The sequence below is a fragment of the Bufo bufo genome, chromosome 6 (assembly GCF_905171765.1).
Source record: "Bufo bufo chromosome 6, aBufBuf1.1, whole genome shotgun sequence".
NCBI classification, from domain to species: Eukaryota; Metazoa; Chordata; class Amphibia; order Anura; family Bufonidae; genus Bufo; species Bufo bufo.
This window is the reverse complement of record NC_053394.1, coordinates 299,380,669-299,403,052: the sequence shown is the minus strand read 5'-3', so window position 1 is coordinate 299,403,052 and position 22,384 is coordinate 299,380,669. Positions and strand designations below refer to the sequence as shown.

Below are 22,384 nucleotides of genomic sequence, written 5' to 3'. Positions count from 1 at the left end.
TTGGGATTGATGTGATAGACCAACACAAAGTAGTAAGTATGTGCCCCCTGTACTCTGATACCCCTAAATCAAATCCAGTGTGACCAATTGCCTTCAGAAGTCACCTAATTTAGTAAAAAGTCACCTGTGTGTAATTTATTCTCAGTATAACTACATCTGTTCTTTGAAGGCCTCAGAGGTTTTTTAGAGAAAATTAGTGACCTAACCGCATCATAAATATCCAGGGAACACAGCAGACAGGTCATGGATAAAGTTGATGAGCTCTGAACATCTCACTGAGCAGTGTTAAATCCATCATATGAAAATGGAAGGCGTATGAAACAACTGCAAGCCTACCAAGACATGGCCGTCTATGGGACAACTGTTAGGCCTCTTTCACACGGGCGAAATTTCTGCGCGGGTGCAATGCGTGAGGTGAACGCATTGCACCCGCACTGAATCCGGACCCATTCATTTCTATGGGGCTGTGCACATGAGCAGTGATTTTCACTCATCACTTGTGCGTTGCGTGAAAATCACACAACGCAGGCCCCATAGAAGTGAATGGGGCTGCGTGAAAATCGCAAGCATCCACAAGCAAGTGCGAATACGGTGCGATTTTTCACGCTTGCTAGGTGACGATCGGGATCGGGACCCGATCATTATTATTTTCCCTTATAACATGAGAAGGGAAAATAATAGCATTCTTAATACAGAATGCTTAGTAAAATAGGGATGGAGGGGTTAATTTTTTTTTTTATAATTTAACTCGCCTCATCCACTTGTTTGCGCAGGCCGGATTCTCTTCTGTCTTCTTCCTTGATGCCCAGGAGGAAAAGGACCTGTGGTGACGTCACTGCGCTCATCACATGGTCCATCACATGATCCATCACCTACATCCCTATTTTACTAAGGATTCTGTATTAAGAATGCTATTATTTTCCCTTATAACCATGTTATAAGGGAAAATAATAAAATCTACACAACACTTAACCCAAACTCGAACTTCTGTGAAGAAGTCCGGGTTCGGGTTTGGGTACCAAACATGCCGATTTTTCTCACGCGCGTGCAAAACGCATTAAAACGCTTTGCACTCGCTCAGAAAAATCGCACATTTTCCCGCGACGCACCCGCATCTTATCCTGCCCTCACACGCGACGCCCGTGTGAAAGAGGCCTTAGTCATGTACTCCAAAAATCTGGCCTTTAGAAATCCTAAGAAGCCATAAGAAGTCCCATTTGCAGTTTGCCGCAAGCCATGTAGGGGACACAGCAAACATGTGGAAGAAGATGCTCTGGTCAGATGAGACCAAAGATTAACTTTTTAGCCTAAATGCACAATGCTATGTGTGGTGAAAAACTAACACTGCACATCATCCTGAACACACCATATCATCCATCGTGAATCATGGTGGTGGCAGCATCATGCTGTGGGGATGCATTTCTTCAGCGGGGACAGGGAAGCTGGTCAGAGTTGATGGGAACATAGATGGAGCTAAATACTGGGCAATCCTGAAGGAAAGACTTGAGACAGGGGCGAAGGTTCACCTTCCAGGAGGACCATGACCCTAAACATACAGCAAGAGCCACAATGGAATGATGTTTTAGATCAAAGCATATTCATGTGTTAGAATGGCCCAGTCAAAGTTCAGACCTAAATCCCATTGTTAATCTGTGGCAAGACTTGAAAATGGCTGTTCACAGACTCTCTCCATACAACCTAACTGACCTTGAGCTATTTTGCAAAGAAGAATAGGCAAAAATTTCAGCCTCAGCCTCTACAAAGCTGGTAGAGACATACCTCATGAGACTTGCAGCAGCATAAGGTGATCCTGCGAAGTATTGACTCAGCGGGGATGAATACAAATGCACCCCACATTTTCCAGATTTTTATTTATTAAAGGCATGTATCCTTTTCTTTTCACTTCACACATACTTGCTACTTTGTGTTGGTCTGTCACATAAAATCCTATTAAAATACATCTAAGTTTGTGGGTGTGGAAAAGTTCAAGAGGTATGAAACCTTTTTGAAGGCACTGTACATCATGGGCTCAAGAAGAGTGGTGCATGATACAAGTGGTTTATCCCTGCTGAAACAGTCCGCATCCAGAACACTTTTGTTTCTGCTCATGAATCCTTTAGGACCAAAAATGCGATAAAAGCGGCACATAAGTCCGCACTATTTATCACATTTTTAATGCAGTTTTTGGTGCTGATTTTCTACTTTTACAACCCCATTAAAGTTTATGTGGAAAAGCACTGTACATAAGGTTTGGAATCGCACAAACAATTTACATGCTGCAGATTTTAAAATCCACACAGCAGGTCAGTTTCCACACATACAACATTCGCATGTGTACATGGGATTTGTCAAGTCTCATTCACTTTTATGGTCCTGTATTATGCAGCGTTTTTTCGGTCCGAGAATCTGTGCAGAAAAAAATGCATGTAATCTGCAAAGTGTGCAGGTACCCTTTGGGAATGTCCACATGGCACGTGTGGAGGTATGAATTTACGATATTTTTAAGAAATCTCCATTTGCTGTGTAAAAATTATCCTCCATGTATATTGATCAGCCGTGAGGATTTTAAATCTGCAGCATTGTGGATTTCCACAATATAGAGGGAGAAATCCAGTGAATTTTTCGCTGCAGCATTGCAGCAAGTTCTTGGGAGGTCACGTCCTTAGGCCTCTTTCACACAGGCGTCACGGATTTGGGCCGGATAAGATGCGGGTGCGTCGCGGGAAAATGTGCGATTTTTCTGTGCGAGTGCAAAACGTTTTAATGCGTTTTGCACGAGCGTGAGAAAAATCTGCATGTTTGGTAACTTCTTCACAGAAGTTCGGGTTTGGGTTAGGTGTTCTGTAGATTGTATTATTTTCCCTTATAACATGGTTATAAGGGAAAATAATAGCATTCTTAATACAGAATGCTTAGTAAAATAGTGATGGAGCGGTTAAAAAAATAAAATAAAAAATTAAACTCGCCTTAATCCACTTGTTCGCGCAGCCCGGTTTCTCTTCTGTCGTCTTTGAGGAAAAGGACCTGTGGTGACGTCACTGCGCTCATCACATGGTCCATCACCATGGTGATGGATCATGTGACGGACCATGTGATACGCGCAGTGACGTCACCACAGGTCCTTTTCCTCAAAGAAGACAGAAGAGAAGCCGGGCTGCGCGAACAAGTGGATTAAGGTGAGTTTAATTTTAAATTTAATTTTTTTAATCCCTCCATCACTATTTTACTAAGCAATTCTGTATTAAGAATGCTATTATTTAAAATAATAACGATCGGGTCCCCATCCCGATCGTCTCCTAGCAACCGTGCGTGAAAATCGCACCGCATCTGCACTTGCTTGCGGATTCTTGCGATTTTCACGCAGCCCCATTCACTTCAATGGGGCCTGCGTTGCGTGAAAAACGCACAAAATAGAGCATGCTGCGATTTTCACGCAACGCACAAGTGATGCGTGAAAATCACCGCTCATGTGCACACCCCCATAGAAATTAATGGGTCCGGGTGCAATGCATTGACCTCACGCATTGCACCCGCGCAGAATTCTCGCCCGTGTGAAAGGGGCCTTAGACTTTGACAAGCCGCAAAGTTCCTGTGGCTCACTGAGCCAAGTTTGAATGCCATCCACTATTTTCCATGGACTGTGCTTATCTCCATTCAATGTGCTGCTGATCATGAGCGGGCGGAAAGCGCCACAAATGTAGGAAAACTGACCAGCTGGACTTTTGAGCATGCCAAAGACTAAATGGTGTGTTGTTTTAAGAACATTCAGTTGAGTAGTACTTCTAGTAGAATGAATGCACTTCTAGAAATGGTCTATGTAGCTCATCCCTGCCACTGCTCGGATTCAGCCAGTAAACTTCATGGGGCCGTTTGTAGTTTGAGTGAAAAGTATTTACCGTATGTATTTCTGTGTATATAGGCACCGAAGTATAATATTTTCCCTGTATTTGGTTATATATATATATATATATATATATATATATATATAATTTCTCCTTGTGTTAAAACTACTTTTCCTTGTGTACTCTTCCAGTTTTCACTACATGCTTATACATATACAATGGCACATAAACAGGTGGCGTAGAGAAAAAAGAAGGCCGGCACTTAAATGTTACACTATATTGGTTTCATTATATTTCCTCCAGTAGATTACTAAATAATTTACAGGTTACGGTACAGTTAAAGGCAGCGGGGCCTCGTGTCTCAGCTTTATTAGCATGTGGGAACAGGGAGCATATTTTATGCTTTTCCGCCTTTAGCTTTGCATTTACGTATGCAACTTGCATCATAAAAATACCATATCTAAAAGTTGCATAGAACTGCATTTTAAATTGCAATGCTTCAAAACAAGTGAATAAATCTGAAAAAAAATGACAACGTCCTAAATTGGCAGTCTGTATGTTTTTGTTAAAATGAATGTGCATTTATAACATTTTTTTTCTTGTTCTTGCTATTTTTTAGCATTATGTTTTATGCATTGAGATGCCTTTGTATTACGTTATTTTAAAGGCTGTTTCCCAATATCTCAGCTTATTTTTATTTTTTTAAATGAGACATTGTGTGATTGGACCAGATCTCAGGGTGTCCTCGTCCTCCCATGGACACAGATGGCTCTGTTGTTACAAGAGATAGATCTGAATGACTCCCTGTTTGATTGATTTACCTGTTCTGCTCAGGGGGCCTGATCCCAGGACATTTGCTCTGGTTGGGGGTGTATGGAATAGATAGCTGGAAGGAGTTTTTTCCGCCTCCACAGGCCTTCATATCACAAAGTGCAAATCTTCTGGCTTTCATTAAAATTCAAGTCTCGGAAAGACCATTACTCCAAATGTGTTGCAGTATATTTTAACAACGCGGCCTCATAAATGTACCTTAAATTTTAAGTCTTCGCTGCTCCCTCCTCTCCTCAGTGCATGCTTAGAGATTTGCAATGTTTTGGGATTATATGTGCTGAGCAACTTTGTTGCAAGATTGATGGGTTTCTTTTTTGGCCATCTGAGGTCTTTGTGTCCTCGAGGTCCTTATGGAGCATTTGTGAGCCAAAATGCTACATCACAGATAGGAATAGCCACGTTACTGTTAACCTGTGTCTAGAATAATCCGAATTTATTTCATGTCTATAATAATTAGGATCATTTATTTGTGTTTTTCATTGCCTAATGTGCCTTTATGGTTCACCGTTGGCCTGATGGCTGTATTCTTGTGAATACCCTTCTACTTCCCAGATATTTACTGACAGTTAAAGTGGTCTCCCATAAAATTGCAGTGGACCTTGGGCTCCTATCCAACCAGGCAACATCTAGGTGGAGTTTGTCTGTTGTTCCTTTGTTTGCATGGCTGTCTTTCAGAGAATGTATTTTCCGTCAACCCTTAAATTTTTTTATGGAATTGTCCATAGCTCGCGTTTTTGCCATAGATGTCTTGGCGCCATATTAAAGTTCACAAATATATAATTGCGGTGGCACTTGACCGTCTCTAAATGAATGCATTGATTTTACATAAATAATGATGAAACATATGATGTTAGTGATAACATGGGGGCTGTCGTTGAACATATGAGGCCTTCAGACAAGGGCTTTGTCTGGTGACCCCAGTCTGGCTCCAAATGTGACGGAAATATGTAGTGAAGAATATTCTTGGGTCACAGTGTCGGCATCCTACATCCTATGCATCTACACATTTTCCCTATGTTTTTGCGTGGTTTCCTGTTGATGTAATGTTCATTTTTCATATTTTTCATTATAAAGGTAATGTGAGCAGACTATTTTGCCACTGCACACAATGGGTTACAGAGTAGCTGTTATTTTCCCATCCTGAGGCGGCAGGTCAATGGTGGATGATAAATTCTCAGTCCTGTCCCTGATTACATTTGCTACTGACAGCTTGTGTATCACAGCAGAATAATCAGCTGCTTCTGGGGAGAGGGACCGGTCTGGGTGTCGGGGGACTGAGTAAACCCCTTGATTTTAGAGCTATTACACTATTACTACATATCTCCTCTAATAACCCCCAATATAAGACCCTTCTGGCGTCATTTGCACTCTCTTAACATTGCCCTGATCTATATTCCTTTGGTTCAGGTATATAAAGGTGTCCTTGATCCAGGATCAGATGACTGTGCATGAATATTTCAGGATGCAGAGTGTGCTCTGTGATCAGGCATCAGAACAGATACGTCTTATCTTTTCCTAATACACTGACAACAGGACATGTACCAGATCTTTTTCCTAATAAACCCACAGCGGGTCATATGTTTCTCACCTTGGGGCACCATCCTTTTTTATCGACACCTTATAGAGCTTCCTCTGCACATTACATTATAGTTGGCGGATCCCACACCAGATAAAGGGGTTGGCCCTTCTCACACATTGGTGGCATATTGCTAGGTAGTGCCGCCACCCTCCATTAACTTCTATGAGAGTGATGCTCAGCTATTTCTGGGAACTTGTATAAAGGTGAATGGAAAGGAGACCATGCTTGCGTGGTGCGCTCTCTCTTTACTTCTGTCGGAGTTCCAGAAATAGTGGAGCTTGCTCACTCGGCTCCTTACTAAACTCTCATTGAAGGGAGAGCATGCCGCGCTAGGGTTGAGCGGTAAACCGGTGTCAGCGATATACCGCGGTATTAAGAAACGCTGTTTCCTAATAACCGCAGTATTTTGTGACGTCATAGAAGCAGTCACATGTGCGCTGACAACTTCTAAATCTGTGTGCGCCCTCCCCTGCATCCTGCATAACAGTACTCACAACCACATTACTTCCCGCAGAGGCCGCTCCCGGCTACTTCTAGCTCCCCATATTCATGTCTCCGCCCACCAACGTCAGAATCGGATGACAGCAGAGGCGAGCGCAACAGCCAGGCGGGAAAAGTCTCTCCAACTCCCACACACAGAGTTTGGCCTGCGAGGAGTGAGAGACGAGACCTTAAATATAGAATAGAACCGGCCCAGGTGTCATACATAAAGGTGCTATGTCTTTCTGTCTTTTGTGGCCCTGTGGCCTGGTCCTTCCTTCCTGCCTAATATTAGGGAATAATGAGTCCTCCATACATGAGCAACATGACATTATTATACTGAGGGGGGGTCAAAACTTGTTCATACAGTATAACGTCACCTTGTGGCTGCCCCCATACAGTATAATGTCTCCTTGTGGCTGCCCCATACAGTGTAATGTCTCCTTGTGGCTCCCCATACAGTATAATGTCTTGTTGTGGCTGCCCCCATAGAGTATAACGCCTCCACGTAGCTGCCCCCTGTGGGGATTAGCTCTGGTAGTTAGGACTAGCGGATGCAGTATGGAGGCAAAGTACTCAGTTCTTGAATCAAACAGTGGTGTTTATTCACACATTGGTGTATAACCAAATGCAGATAAGGTGGATCACAAAACGCAGGTGGCTTGGTGTTTGTTCACACACAAGGAAAGTCCATAAACAATAAAAGTCACCTTTTCTCCTGGGTGTTAATTCACACCCTGTTAGCAGTTCAGCCTCATCAAGTCCATAGGCGGCCTGTTCGACTTTAGAGGGGCCTGAGTCCTCCAGCCCGGCTCAAACCTCAAATCCCAGCACAGCCCTCAGTTCACAGCACACAGACTCCTGAGCTCCACTGTCAGAGGGAGGTAAATCCACAAACCTGGCAGTGCTGGCTGGTTTTTATGCCTGGCAAACCTGGCCCGGAACATGGGGAGTAGTCACCCACCCAGCACTTTGACTACTCCCAGTAAGAGCCGTCCCGGTTTAGCTATGACAGCCATGCTAAATCTCAAGGTGTCAATTAGCAATAGCTGCTGCTGACACATAAAATACCGGCTCTTACTTCACCGAGACCAGGAACCTCGGTGACACTTACCTTCCATCCACGATGATTCCAGGTACCTTCTTACACCCCATACAGTATAACGTCTCCTTGTGGCTGCCCCCATACAGTATAACTTATCCTTGTGGCTGCCCCCATACAGTATAACGTATCCTTGTGGCTGCCCTCATACAGTATAACGTCTCCTTGTGGCTGCTCCATACAGTATAATGTCTAGTTGTGGCTGCCACACACAGTATAACGTCTCCTTGTGGCTTCCCCCATACAGTATAACGTCTCCTTGTGGCTGCCCCCATACAGTATAACGTCTCCTTGTGGCTGCCCCCATACAGTATAACGTCTCCCTGTGGCTGCCCCCATACAGTATAACGTCTCCTTGTGGCTGCCCCCATACAGTATAATGTCTCCTTGTGGCTGCCCCCATACAGTATAACATCTCCTTGTGGCTGCCCCATAGAGTATAACATCTCCTTGTGGCTGCCCCATAGAGTATAACATCTCCTTGTGGCTGCCCCATAGAGTATAACATCTCCTTGTGGCTGCCACCATAGAGTATAACATCTCCTTGTGGCTGTCCCTGTCCCCATACAGTATAACGTCTCCTTGTGGCTGCCCCCATACAGTATAATGTCTAGTTGTGGCTGCCCCCATACAGTATAATATCTCCTTGTGGCTGCCCCCATACAGTATAACGTCTCCTTGTGGCTGCCCCCATACAGTATAACGTCTCCTTGTGGCTGCCCCCATACAGTATAACATCTCCTTGTGGCTGCCCCCATACAGTATAACATCTCCTTGTGGCTGCCCCCATACAGTATAACGTCTCCTTGTGGCTGCCCCCATACAGTATAACATCTCCTTGTGGCTGCCCCCATACAGTATAACATCTCCTTGTGGCTGCCCCCATACAGTATAATGTCTAGTTGTGGCTGCCCCCATACAGTATAACATCTCCTTGTGGCTGTCCCTGTCCCCATATAGTATAACGTCTCCTTGTGACTGCCGCATACAGTATAATGTGTCCTTGTGGCTGCCCCATACAGTATAATGTCACCTTGTGTTTTTTTTTCTTTTAGGCTACTTTCACACTTGCGTTTTGGGCGGATCCGTCATGGATCTGCAAAAACGGATCCGTTACAATAATACAACCGCATTCATCCGTCATGAACTCCATTGAGAGTCAATGGGAGACAGATCCGTTTTCTATTGTGCCAGATTGTGTCAGAGAAAACGGATCCGTCCCCATTGACTTGCATTGTGTGCAAGGACGGATCCGTTTGGCTGAGTTTCGTCAAGCGGACAGCAAAACGCTGCAGGCAACGTTTTGGTGTCCGCCTCCAGAGCGGAATGGAGACTAAACGGAGGCAAACTGATGCATTCCTTTTCCATTCAGAATGCATTAGAGCAAAACTGATCCGTTTTGGACCGCTTGTGAGAGCCCATGACGGATCTCACAAACGGAAAGCTAAAACGCGAGTGTGAAAGTAGCAAAATGGGTATTTATCGCGATATATATCGTTATCGCAATAAATTTCTTAATATCGTTATCGTCTGAATATGCGCGGTGTGTTCTCCTTTGCTTTGGAAGCCATGTTCTAGAGTTAGGGTCCCAGAGGTGGGACCTGCACCTATGTGACAATGGTAGCATAACCTAGCGATCATTCACTTAATGTGCAGTTGCACACAACTCTCTTGCAATCCACAATAAGTTTGAGCTAACTTTACAGCAGTTCTTCTTTTTATTAGATGTGGATTTGAGAATGATTCCGCTAGATCACCCACAAGCCCAAGGTGTGCGGTTCCACTATCTTGAGCTATATATTTTTTTTAGTATTCACTTTTCCACTGTAACTGGGACATCCATGGGAGCCAATAAGACCCAGTATAGTAGCTCTGCCATGTGTAGGAACACACAGCGATCACGATTGCCAGGTCCAATAGAGACTGAGGCTTTTGGCTCCTCCAGAAGATATTAATCAAACACCCCTGTCTCCCCCTATACGGAACATGTGGACATATAGTTACATAATGTATCATTGCACACACAGAATATATTCTCAATGAGATTTTACAGATTATTTGTGAATCAACCCATGAGAAATAGACTCTAGTGACAAGTGATTGGCTCCAGAAGGAGTTATGTTCTGATGGATCTCTGGAGCCATGCTATATAAGTGGCTATGATTGTGTCAGCCCATCGGGGAAGGGTCCTCTGGTGGGCCAATCTGGCCCTGACCACCTTCATGGATATAAAAATCCCAACATCAAACCATCACCACCTACCTAACTCAGGAGATTACACACAAGGATAATTCTCGCCATCTCCTGATATGAAATAGAAAAGGATATGTCCCTTTTGATTCTAAAACATAAGGACAAGTCCCTTTCTTCAACTTGGAAAGTGCAGATGTTCAGGACACATCCCTCTTGCTTACAAATGTGAGAAGAACACTTACCTAACTGACCTTCAGAGGCCCACTTCAAAGGACAGCTCGCTAGAGAGACGTTTTCAAGTTTAGGTGTCAAAATGATAATTGAAAAATTGTGTTTTTAAGAGGCTTTTTTGTGCTGTTGCCATAACAAGTCCCTGGAGGCTTAGGCGTGTAACCTGTTCCTTGTCAAATGGTAGTGCTATGGAATAAACAGACTTCACCGTATATATCTTTACATGCATGGCATCCGTGAGACGAGCACCAATTAACGAAACAGCATGTTGATCAGCGCTTGTTTAAATACCTTCACAGGGGTATGTTGCCTGAATGAACAGCCGCATGAAGGATCAGGTTGTTTGCATGCTTGTTGGTTTATATTATTGTTGAAGCGCATCTTTGGTTTACACGACACATGAGCTGCAGACAAAAGATAATTTTTATTCTAGCATAAAAGATCTGATCAGCCGACAAATAAACAATTGTTTGCCGGCTGATTGGCAGGCCTTTTACACAGGCCCGTGATCGGCAAGGAATGTTCTTTTTGGCCGATAATTTCCCCGTGTAAAAGGCCCTTTGAACAGGCAGTATGTTATAGAGCAGGAGGAGCTGAGCAGATTGATGTACAGATTTGAGGGAAAATATTCAATATAACCTGTATATCATGCAGTTAAATTCCTGCTCATTTTGTTTTTTGGAGTCAAGGAGACCGTCCTGTCAGTGATTGACAGCTATCTCTATGTGCAGGTCATACAAGGAAGGCTGTCAATCACTGATAGGACCACCTTCTTGACTCAAACACCCAGAGTGAGCATGAATTGAAATGAATAAGTTCTGAGTTGTACTGACTCTTTTCTCACAAACTAATGTGCTCAGCTCCTTCTCCTAGTCTATAACATGCTGCCTGCAGCTCATACACCATGTTAAACGTAACAGGTTCCCTTTAAGGAAAGCTTAGTGTACAGTACATAGATCGACATCTCACTCAAGGTCACAGGGTAGCAATGATTAGCATAGTACTTTCTGGGATCCTAAAGGGATTGTTCATATTTTGAATGCTTTTTCCAAAGGGGCCCGCTGTAAATAAGCTTGTTGTCCTGCTACGGGGAACCTACGGGGAACTCTGTAGCAAGCAGGGGCAATGGTGTCCGCTGAAGTCAATGGACTGTTTGTGTAATCCTTAGACATGCTGTGTCCTCCAGAGAGAGACTCTCTTTGTAGCTTCTCGCTGCTCCAATTAATCGGTGGGGGTCTCAACAAGGGATCAGAGATGTCTAATAGGTTGGTTTGAAAAGGGGTTTTAGAGGTTATCCCAGAATGGCAACTGCTTAGCTACCTACAGGGTAGGGTGATCAGTTGGGTCTGACTCATGAGCGGGGGTCCGGTTGACCTTGTTGAATGGAGCAGCAGTCTCTGTTCAGAGTCTGTGGGACTGCCAACTAAAGTTCCCAGCTATTTCCTGTAATCCCATAGAGTCCCATGGGGGACATGGGACCTTTGTTCTCGTAACTGGTGGGGGTCTCCACCAATCAGAAATGTATTACCTATCCTATATTGCCAGGTTTTGACCAAAGTAAGTGGAGGGGTGTCAGTCAGTCATTCATACCTCCTGCTCAGAGGGTGTGTGTAGCATAGAGGCAACCTATACTGATAGTATATGGCCCATGGACAAGGTTGAGCCCACTCTGCACCTGGGACTTATCCTCCGTTTTTATGGGCTAGGTCAACTTGCACAGGGCTCTCCTTCTCATCGGCCATATTTGTTGCAGATTTTTTTTTTATGAGGATAGCTTGACCATTTTGGTGCTATGTGTCTAATTCCAGCCATTACAGAATCTGACATGTGAATCTAGGCCTGTATGGACTGATTTTTGTTGATTTTAGATTGCCAGCTCCTAGGACTGCTGTATGTACTAGGCCAGTGCTATATACATCCAGGAATATTCCTTGTGTAGAATTACAGAATGCAGGTTCTTGGTAGAATTCGATTCAGTGGCGATATTTCTGCCACAGCCTTGCTATAGACATGAAATTAGGTGAAATCGGGTCCAATAAGGACAAGACGCCCCAGTTTTCCTTCTTATATAAAGTGGATGTCTTGGAGGAATACACACAAGTCATGAGAATGCAGCACTCACTTATTATATTTCCCTTAATTACTGATCGCAAATGGCACCTAAGCAATATGGATGTCCCATAAAAGAGCCTTTAGCCATTTCCATAATTATTAAAGTCTTATTAAGCGTCATTAAAGCTTTTCCTCGTGCTGTAACTGCTACTTACAACCTGGACGGGAGATTGTTTATAAGAAAAATTGGGATGATTTGTAGAGTTTTGTGTGGATTGTAATTACAGGGGGAGGATTGTTACACTGGTTACAATGGGAAGTGATCGTCCGGTTCAGTGTGTGTGAGAGAATGTGAGCGCTGGAGAGAGCAATGAAAAGGAAGACTTTGTGAGCTCTGAAATGAGAGATTTGAGATCCGTTTTAGATTTTAGTTCCTGGTACTGATGAGATCTACAGGAGGCAGAATGACCGCAGCCTGAAATACAAGTCTTGGGGAAAGAATTGGGTTTCAGCAGTAGATGAATGATAGTGGGAAGAAGTGTTTGTCCCAGTGTCGCCACAATAAAAAAGAATGGAAAGACAATTAGATAATATACATTAATTCTCAGAAGCCCTCATGAATGTCAGCTCCGGGAGCAGCAGTATTAACTGATTGTTTGTGCTTGCTTACATCTCCGTTGCAGATCCAGCAGTTGCATGGTTTAAAACTCAGTCTGACTTGATCACCCTGAGCCTCCTGGTTCATAGAATTATGATACTAGAGCAATAGGAAAAAAGGTACAACAAAAGTGACCTGAAGTGGTGTTGCACTGTGCCCTATGCAGTACTTACTGTTGGTGCCGCCCTCCAGATAGTGCACTGTTATATAGTTGGCATGCGGTGCCTAATTGTAAGAACCCTACTCTGTTGTGCCCACATAACAGTGTTATAGGTTGGCCTAATAACCAATCCATATAATTGTATAATGCCTGGGTTCATAAGTTGCAGACACACTGCGGCCGAAACAGGTCCAACATGTCGATCAATGCAGATTTCAAACTGACTGAAGCTAAAAGCAGTTTTGTCATTGATGGCTGTGCAGTAAACGTCAATTTAGGAGCATAACTGCACGGCCATTAATAATGAAACTGCAGCACGGTATAGTCCTTCTGCAGAGTGTGAACCCAGCATTGATAATTCTAATGTACAATTAATATTAAGATTTAGGTGTTCCCCAGACACAGGTGCCAGACCTTCTGTACAGCCGCAGAGAGGTTGCACTCCCCTAAGGCTGGCCCCATATCATTCAGGATCTGTGAAGTGCTTGGTGACCATTCTCATGAACGCTGAGACTAGGTTGACAGAAAGTGATTATCAGGTGACAGGGGAGGTCTTGCAGTGGCCACTACAAGGGAGGTGTACCATTACATTACTATTCAAGTGAATAGCCAACTATGTAGTAGGTGGACAGGCCATTTGGTCTTGTCCACCAGAGCAGGAGTTTCTCTTACAGAGGTTTTCCAGCTTTTATTAAGTGATGGCCTATCCTCAGGATTCACCATCACTAGATGATCAGTGGCGGTCTGTCACAATCGGTGTGGGGGGAAAACTCCACACTGAACACGGGAGGGAAGGGGAACAGTAACTGGGCCTGGAAACTAGGGATGGAATGGGTCACCTCCAAAACAACCCTAATCCGGGCCCTAACTACCTATCAATATGAATAGACCTTGAGGTTAGGAATATTCATAAGCTGTATACTAGGCCCTTATATCCCTATAATGCCCTGGAATGAGGTTAGGACCAGAGACAACCCATTCCTCCCCAGATGGACGAATGGAAGTCTCTGTCTCAGGCCCAGATACAAACAACAGGGAATATAACAAACACAATGCAATAAGAAAAGACAAGACTTAGCTGAAAGTAGAAAACTGGCAACTCCAGAAGCACCACAGAGTACAACCGACAAGCTAGTTAGAAGGCAGGAAGAAAACCTATAAACCGCACCTCCAAGAGTGAGAAGCGGCTACTTATGGGAAAGGTAAATTACCAACAAGCAACACCTGAAGCAAGGGGTGTGGCATTCACCAAAACACAGACACAATAAGATCCACAGGAAACTTGTCAATTTTAACCCACGAGTTGCCAGTCTCTCCGATATCCTGGTACCTCCCACAGGAACGTCCGTGACACTGTCTGACACTCTGCAGCCCCGCAGATCAGATATTCGAGTATAGCTCCAGCATCTACATCAGCTGTGTAGTAGGCGGATCTTGTTACTACAGCACTGCTCCCTTTGAAGTCATAGATAGCTGCAGTGATGAGCTCTGTCCAGTATACTGTTGATGGAGCTGTGTAGTTCCAGTGCCAGAGCTACACCCAAACAGCTGATCATGGGGTGTCATCACTTACTAAAAGCTGGACAACTTTGGTCATAGACATTAGATGTATTTCGGATGAATCTGCCGATTTCAGTAGGATCTCCTGTCCATCTAAGATGACTCTCTCCCTACGATAGATGTCAGGAAAGATAAGTAGCATTACGTACAGCTGCATTTATAATTCTGAGTTTAAATATCCATTTATCTGCTGCTGAGTTTGCAAGTGTATGTTTCTATACTGGGTACTGTACTATAACAGAACAATCCCAGAATGACTTACTGAGCATTAAAGTACATAATAGGAGCCCATCTAAGGCTGTCCTCTCCGGCAGGCTGTTCTGGCAGAGAATGCTGAGAATTGACTAGACAAAAACTGCTGGTGCAGCAGCTTTTGTGCAGCCAAATCCCAGCATATATGCCAGGGAGGGTCAAATCACATTATAGTTAGTGCACCTGCCCACTGGGCCTCATTATCTGGCGATGCCGGATTCAGAGGACTCTGGCAGGCTGTAATCTGACTGTGAGGATAGCCAATGATGTGAAACTAGCCTAAGCTATTAGAGATGTGTGCAGCACTGAGTTTGTGAGTGCAGCTCTGGAGTCTAATATTGGCTGCAATTCAGGATCAGTACAAGAGAATCCAGTGTATTTACAAAGTCACTCAACTTTTTGATGTTTAAGTAAATATTCACTTGAAAATGGATTTCTAGTAGTAACAAGTCAATGACACTGGCCCTAGAATAATCTAACAAGACCTACATATATGGGAACTGTATAAGTCTGTTTACAGTGAGCTCCCCCTAGTGACAGCTGAAGGCTGCCAGAATTTAATCATTTAAAGGGGTTTTCCAGGTGTAGATGATCTATCCTCAGGATTGGTGGAGGTCTGACTCCTGGCACCCCCGCCAATCAGCTGTTTGTAGAGGCTTTACTGAGTGCTGTGGCCTATTACTAGGCCATTGACATTGCGTTCATCAGTCACATGGCCTATGTGCAGCTCAGTCCTATTCAAATGTATGTGCATGCGCTGCAGTACCAGCACAACCGCTATATAATGTATGTGGTGGTGATTGGTATGTGGTGAGGAGGCCGCATCACTCACTGGAGCTCCGCAACCTCTTCAGCTAATTAGTGGCGGTGTTTAGGGTAGGTCATCAATATTCTAATCCCGGAAACCCCTTTAACGCTATGGCTTTGTGAAGGAAGTCTAGTTTTTTTTGCTCATATCAGAAAAATGTTCCCCGGTGGCTATAAGGATATATCATAAATTTGCCTACATACCATACAGTGTCTTTTGTAGGAGGTAATTCGCAGTCGACAGCATTTACATGACCTGGATTTTTTTCAAGATATTTCATTACAAACCACAATTTATGATTAATTCTGAAGCATCATTGTTGCGCTGTGTTCCGGTGTTGCAACTCACCTGAAATAAGGAACTGCTTTATTTTGTTCATAAAATGACGTAACCATAAAGTCATGAACTGAGATCCTCCGTGTTCCCCATTTTTTTTTGTTTTTGCAATCAAATATTCTCTTCCGTTTTCCCCATTTCTTTAGTCAGCTAGTAATGACAGATATTTATACCTGAAGCCCTTGACTCATCTTCTCTCAATATACACTGCTCAAAAAAATAAAGGGAACACTTAAACAACACAATGTAACTCCAAGTCAATCACACTTCTGTGAAATCAAACTGTCCACTTAGGAAGCAACACTGAGTGACAATCAATTTCACATGCTGTTGTGCAAATGGGATAGACAACAGGTGGAAATTATAGGGAATTAGCAAGACACCCCCAATAAAGGAGCGGTTCTGTAGGTGGTGACCACAGACCGCTTCTCAGTTCCTATGCTTCCTGGCTGATGTTTTGGTCACTTTTGATTGCTGGCAGTGGTAGCATGAGACGGAGTCTACAACCCACACAAGTGGCTCAGGTAGTGCAGCTTATACAGGATGGCACATCAATGCGAGCTGTGGCAAGAAGGTTTGCTGTGTCTGTCAGCGTAGTGTCCAGAGCATGGAGCCGCTACCAGGAGACAGGCCAGTACATCAGGAGACGTGGAGGAGGCCGTAGGAGGGCAACAACCCAGCAGCAGGACCGCTACCTCCGCCTTTGTGCAAGGAGGAACAGGAGGAGCACTGCCAGAGCCCTGCAAAATGACCTCCAGCAGGCCACAAATGTGCATGTGTCTGCTCAAACGGTCAGAAACAGACTCCATGAGGGTGATATGAGGGCCCGACGTCCACAGGTGGGGGTTGTGCTTACAGCCCAACACCGTGCAGGACGCTTGGCATTTTCCAGAGAACACCAATATTGGCAAATTCGCCACTGGCGCCCTGTGCTCTTCACAGATGAAAGCAGGTTCACACTGAGCACATGTGACAGACGTGACAGAGTCTGGAGACGCGGTGGAGAACGTTCTGCTGCCTGCAACATCCTCCAGCATGACCGGTTTGGCATTGGTCAGTAATGGTGTGGGGTGGCATTTCTTTGGAGGGCCGCACAGCCCTCCATGTGCTCGCCAGAGGTAGCCTGACTGCCATTAGGTACCGAGATGAGATCCTCAGACCCCTTGTGAGACCATATGCTGGTGCGGTTGGCCCTGGGTTCCTCCTAATGCAAGACAATGCTAGACTTCATGTGACTGGAGTGTGTCAGCAGTTCCTGCAAGACGAAGGCATTGATGCTGTGGACTGGCCCGCCCGTTCCCCAGACCTGAATCCAATTGAGCACATCTGGGACATCATGTCTCGCTCTATCCACCAACGTCACGTTGCACCACAGACTGTCCAGGAGTTGGCAGATGCTTTAGTCCAGGTCTGGGAGGAGATCCCTCAGGAGACCGTCCGCCACCTCATCAGGAGCATGCACAGGCGTTGTAGGGAGGTCATACAGGCACGTGGAGGCCACACACACTACTGAGCCTCATTTTGACTTGTTTTAAGGACATTACATCAAAGTTGGATCAGCCTGTAGTGTGTTTTTCCACTTTAATTTTGAGGGTGACTCCAAATCCAGACCTCCATGGGTTGAAAAATTTGATTTCCATTTTTTTATTTTTGTGTGATTTTGTTGTCAGCACATTCAACTATGTAAAGAACAAAGTATTTCAGAAGAATATTTAATTAATTCAGATCTAGGATGTGTTATTTTTGTGTTCCCTTTATTTTTTCGAGCAGTGTATATATATCTCAGAATTCTGTTCTCCTGGTTCTTAGTTATATCTGTTTCAGCTGGGTGACATCCTTTGTGACCATGTCTGTAGGTGTTTCCCTGACTTTTAGATTTTGGGTTATTCTGATTCAAGGGGTATTTCAATAAAGTAACTTAATTTTTGAAAAACTTCATTAAGGCTGCAAGCTGTGACCCAACCAGAACCCATACCTCTACATATAACCAGAGTTTCAATTTACCTTGCAATCCATTTGTCTAGCTCCTGTGTGAGCCTGTAACACATTGAGATATCATGGCGCCTGATCTTCCCTCATAAAACTACAATACCCACAATCCCTAGCTTTCCTGCTGTGAGTGTTGATGTTCATTGATTGGCTGCCTGATATTACAGTCTGGCCACACCTCCTCTACTCACCAATCACCAGCACACTGACAATCCCTTTGTTTCACACGACATTAAAGAGGACCTTTCATTACAATAAAAAATGTAAACTAAGTATGCTGACATGGAGAGCGGTGCCCAGGGATCTCCCTGCACTTACTATTATCCCTGGGTGCCGCTCCGTTCTCCCGGTATAGGCTCCGGTATCTTCAGATTTTCGGCTCAACTGGGAGGAGCCTGCTCTAGTTCTCCTGGGCGTCTCCTTCTCCCAGGTTGTAGCGTTTGGCCAATCGCAGCGCTCAGCTCATAGCCTGAGAGCCTGAGAAGGAGAATAGTAAGTGCAGGGAGATCCCTGGGCACCGCTCTCCATTTCAGCATACTTAGTTTAGATTTTTTATTGTAATGAAAGGTCCTCTTTAAGCTAGAGAATTGATAGAAACACACTGAGCATGCTCGACCTAACAAAGGCTCAGAACTACAGGTCGATGCCATGGTAATTTATGAGGAAACACAGTGGGTAGCAGAGGAAGAAAACTACTTTTATAACTACTGAACGGTAAATATGTGAAATTTACATTATATTAGGTAATTATTGCTGATGAATTAGTCTAAAACATAAGTTATATTTATGGTAACCGGAATACCCCTTTAATACAAAGGAACCCCCATTCAGAATTCTTCTTTATTAGAGAGGAGAACTGCTACAAAGAGAATCTATCATGCTGGAGGACCTGGAAATCCTACAGCCCTCTAATTTAATTGGGAAATGTGTAATGTTTCACTTTATTTGTGGTGGTGCTACAGGGGAATTGAGCATTTGCTTCTGGTTACAGCTGATCCCTGAGGAGCCCGGTAGCAGGACACCCTGTGATCAGCTTATGATCGGAGACTCTTCTAGCAAAAAGGGATTGGCAAGCCCTATTAAAGGGGTTTTCCGGTTTCAAAAAATAAATAACACCAGCATTCAACCTTACAGCATTATATAATTCAGATGACGAAGTTCTGAGGGCATTTTGACTCCTCCAGTATAATTGTAATCTGTCATCCGCACCCTCTGTTAACATCCTGACACAAGACTCAGGAGGAGTGTCTGTGGCATCAGGTTTTTGACTCTCCTTACCCTCCCAGCTCGGATAGGATAGATCCAAGCTTGCTTGGAGCCCTTGTGGAAAAACCCCGCCCCAAGACACATCATTGCTGATGTCTACAGGGCAGGGTCCAGGAGAAAGAGCGGAACACCGTCCTGGGAGGCAACATCAAGGTCATTGATGTTGTTGTGTCGACCAGGCACAACCTTACAAGTCTTACCACGCCTCAGATGTAGATGTGATGTCATCAGGATACAAACCAACACTGAGGAAAACGGGGAGTTACAGATAAACATTAACTATCAGTAAGTGTTAACATCCTGTCAGTTGATGCTGAAAATTGCAAAACCGGAATACCCCTTTAAATGAAATATTATATGTCTAGAACTCCTGCCTGCCTCCAGATCAGTAATTTGTATGTTGATATTCACCCCATTGCCCTGCTATGTGCCCAGAAACTGGCTGTCAAATGCATAGAGAAGACTTCCAAGGTACCACTTGGAACCGAACCCGAGTTCGGGAAATGTTTTTTTTACAGTACAAATTAATTAATGAAATTATTGCGCGAAGTCTCATGAGACTTAGCAAAGCAATAACTTCAGCTCATAGGAGCCAATACATTCTAATACTGTACGGAGCTCCTGCTCCGTACAGTAATAAAACAAAGTTTTATGCGAATCGACTTTGGCTGTTTGTTTCCGAAGTCGATTCGCTCATCCCTAGCTGCAGGCCATGCCCTCTTGTATCTTTCAAGTTTTATCTCATTCCTTTCTCCTCTCTCTATGAAAGTATGAAACAAGTTATGGCTCCACGTGTTATCCATTTGCTTGGTCTGGCAGTTTTTGCAATCTGCAGACCTACCCACCCACATCCTTTCCTGTAATCGGTTATTTTTACATACTTTATGACCAGATTATAAAAAGCATAAAGGTGACCATACATATTAGATAGACGGCTGATTAACGATCTGTTCTCATACACGGCCATACACATTTTAGTCCACATTGACCTTTACAGTTGTTCAAACTGCCCATACACATTCAATAAAACCAGGAGATGGAGGAAAGGTCTTTCTAGGAATGTTCTTTCAAGGAAACAGCTTTTTTTTTCATGAACAATCTGTCTTTTAATGAAAGCTCTTTCCTCTGGCTATCGGACGAAAATTTTAGCCAAGGCCAGATGATGGTCTGCTTGTTAAATTTCACTCAATGATCATTTTTGATGAAATTTTAAATTTTTATAAACTTTAAACTAAAGCGTATGGGTACCTTTTATGGTGGAGCAGGATGAAGCAGAATTCAGATTAGTTGTCAAAAGCAGTTTATATTATGTTTTGTGTGAAAATGTTGCTTAGAAGGGTCCACGGACAAGTTTTGCTGCCGAAGCCTCTACAAAGCATAAGACTGAATGTAACAAGTTGTATACAGTATTTGCCTGGTGGTAATTATCCTTCACTCACCAATTTATATCTTGTTTTTTTTTGTTTGTGTTGCTGATGTTTTCGGCTTTTATCTGTGAGTCTTAATCATCTTGAAAATGCACTAAGGGCTCTTTCACACCTGCGTTCTTGTCTTCCGGCATAGAGTTCCGTCGTCGGGGCTCTATGCCGGAAGAATCCTGATCAGGATTATCCTAATGCATTCTGAATGGAGAGAAATCCGTTCAGGATGCATCAGGATGTCTTCAGTTCCGGAACGGAACGTTTTTTGGCCGGAGAAAATACCGCAGCATGCTGCGCTTTTTGCTCCGGCCAAAAATCCGGAACACTTGCCGCAAGGCCGGATCCGGAATTAATGTCCATTGAAAGGCATTGATCCGGATCCGGCCTTAAGCTAAACGTCGTTTCGGCGCATTGCCGGAGCCGACATTTAGCTTTTTCAGAGTGGTTACCATGGCTGCCGGGACGCTAAAGTCCTGGCAGCCATGGTAAAGTGTAGCGGGGAGCAGCATACTTACCGTCCGTGCGGCTCCCGGGGCGCTCCAGAGTGACGTCAGGGCGCCCCAAGCGCATGGATCATGTGATCACATGGATCACGTCATCCATGCGCATGGGGCGCTCTGACGTCATTCTGGAGCGCCCCGGGAGCCGCACGGACTGTAAGTATACCGCTCCCCCGATCCCCACTACTACTATGGCAACCAGGACTTTAATAGCGTCCTGGGTGCCATAGTAACACTGAACGCATTTGGAAGACGGTTCCGTCTTCAAATGCTTTCAGTACACTTGCGTTTTTCCGGATCCGGAGTGTAATTCCGGCAAGTGGAGTGCACGCCGGATCCGGACAACGCAAGTGTGAAAGAGGCCTTAGTTGTTCTTTAGGTGGCACTGTCATTATTAATTATTCTTCACTTTTAAGTGATTTTGTTCCCAGTGGAGCTGACAATCTAATGTACACATACATACACTAGGGCTAGTGTAATTGGAAGCCACTTCACCTTTCTGTCTGCGCTTGTATTGGGATATCAGTATATTTGAACAAGCTGCATTAGCAAAACTGAATGTTAAAAGGGTTTTCCATTCCTTTGGGCCTCTTGCACACGACCGTAAGGATTTTTCAGTATTTTGTGGTCCGCAAAAAACGGATCCGCAAAAAATACGGATGACGTCCGTGTGCATTCCGTTTTTTGTGGAACAGAACAGCTGGCCCCTGATAGAACAGTACTATCCTTGTCCGTTATGCAGACAATAATAGGACATGTTCTATCTTTGAACAGAAATACGGAAACGGAAGGCATACTACGGGGAGTACCTTCCGTTTTTTTTTGAGGATCCATTGAAATGAATGGTTCCGTATACGGAACGCAAAAAACGGAACGTAAACAGAAAAAAAAGTTTGTGTGCAAGAGGCCTTGGTTACAAGGATTCCCAACAACATACCGGTCAAAGGGTATCTCACTGATTTGGGGGTCATTTGCAAAGACCAGTGTTTTACCCCGGTCTTTGTTTCTCCCCTGTGCTGGAAGAGAAGGCGCCGAATTAATGACGAGACTCAGGCCTCGTCATAAATTAGGCACACCGCTGGCAGTCCATGCGCCTGGACTGAAAATGACTTAAGCCCCTGACT

General features: G+C 44.2%; 1 protein-coding gene across 1 annotated transcript in view; it reads left to right on the top strand.

Annotated features, from left to right (window-relative positions):
- Positions 1–22,384, top strand: part of RARA (retinoic acid receptor alpha) — a 127,699-nt gene that overhangs the window by 35,625 nt on the left and 69,690 nt on the right. The window lies entirely within an intron of this gene.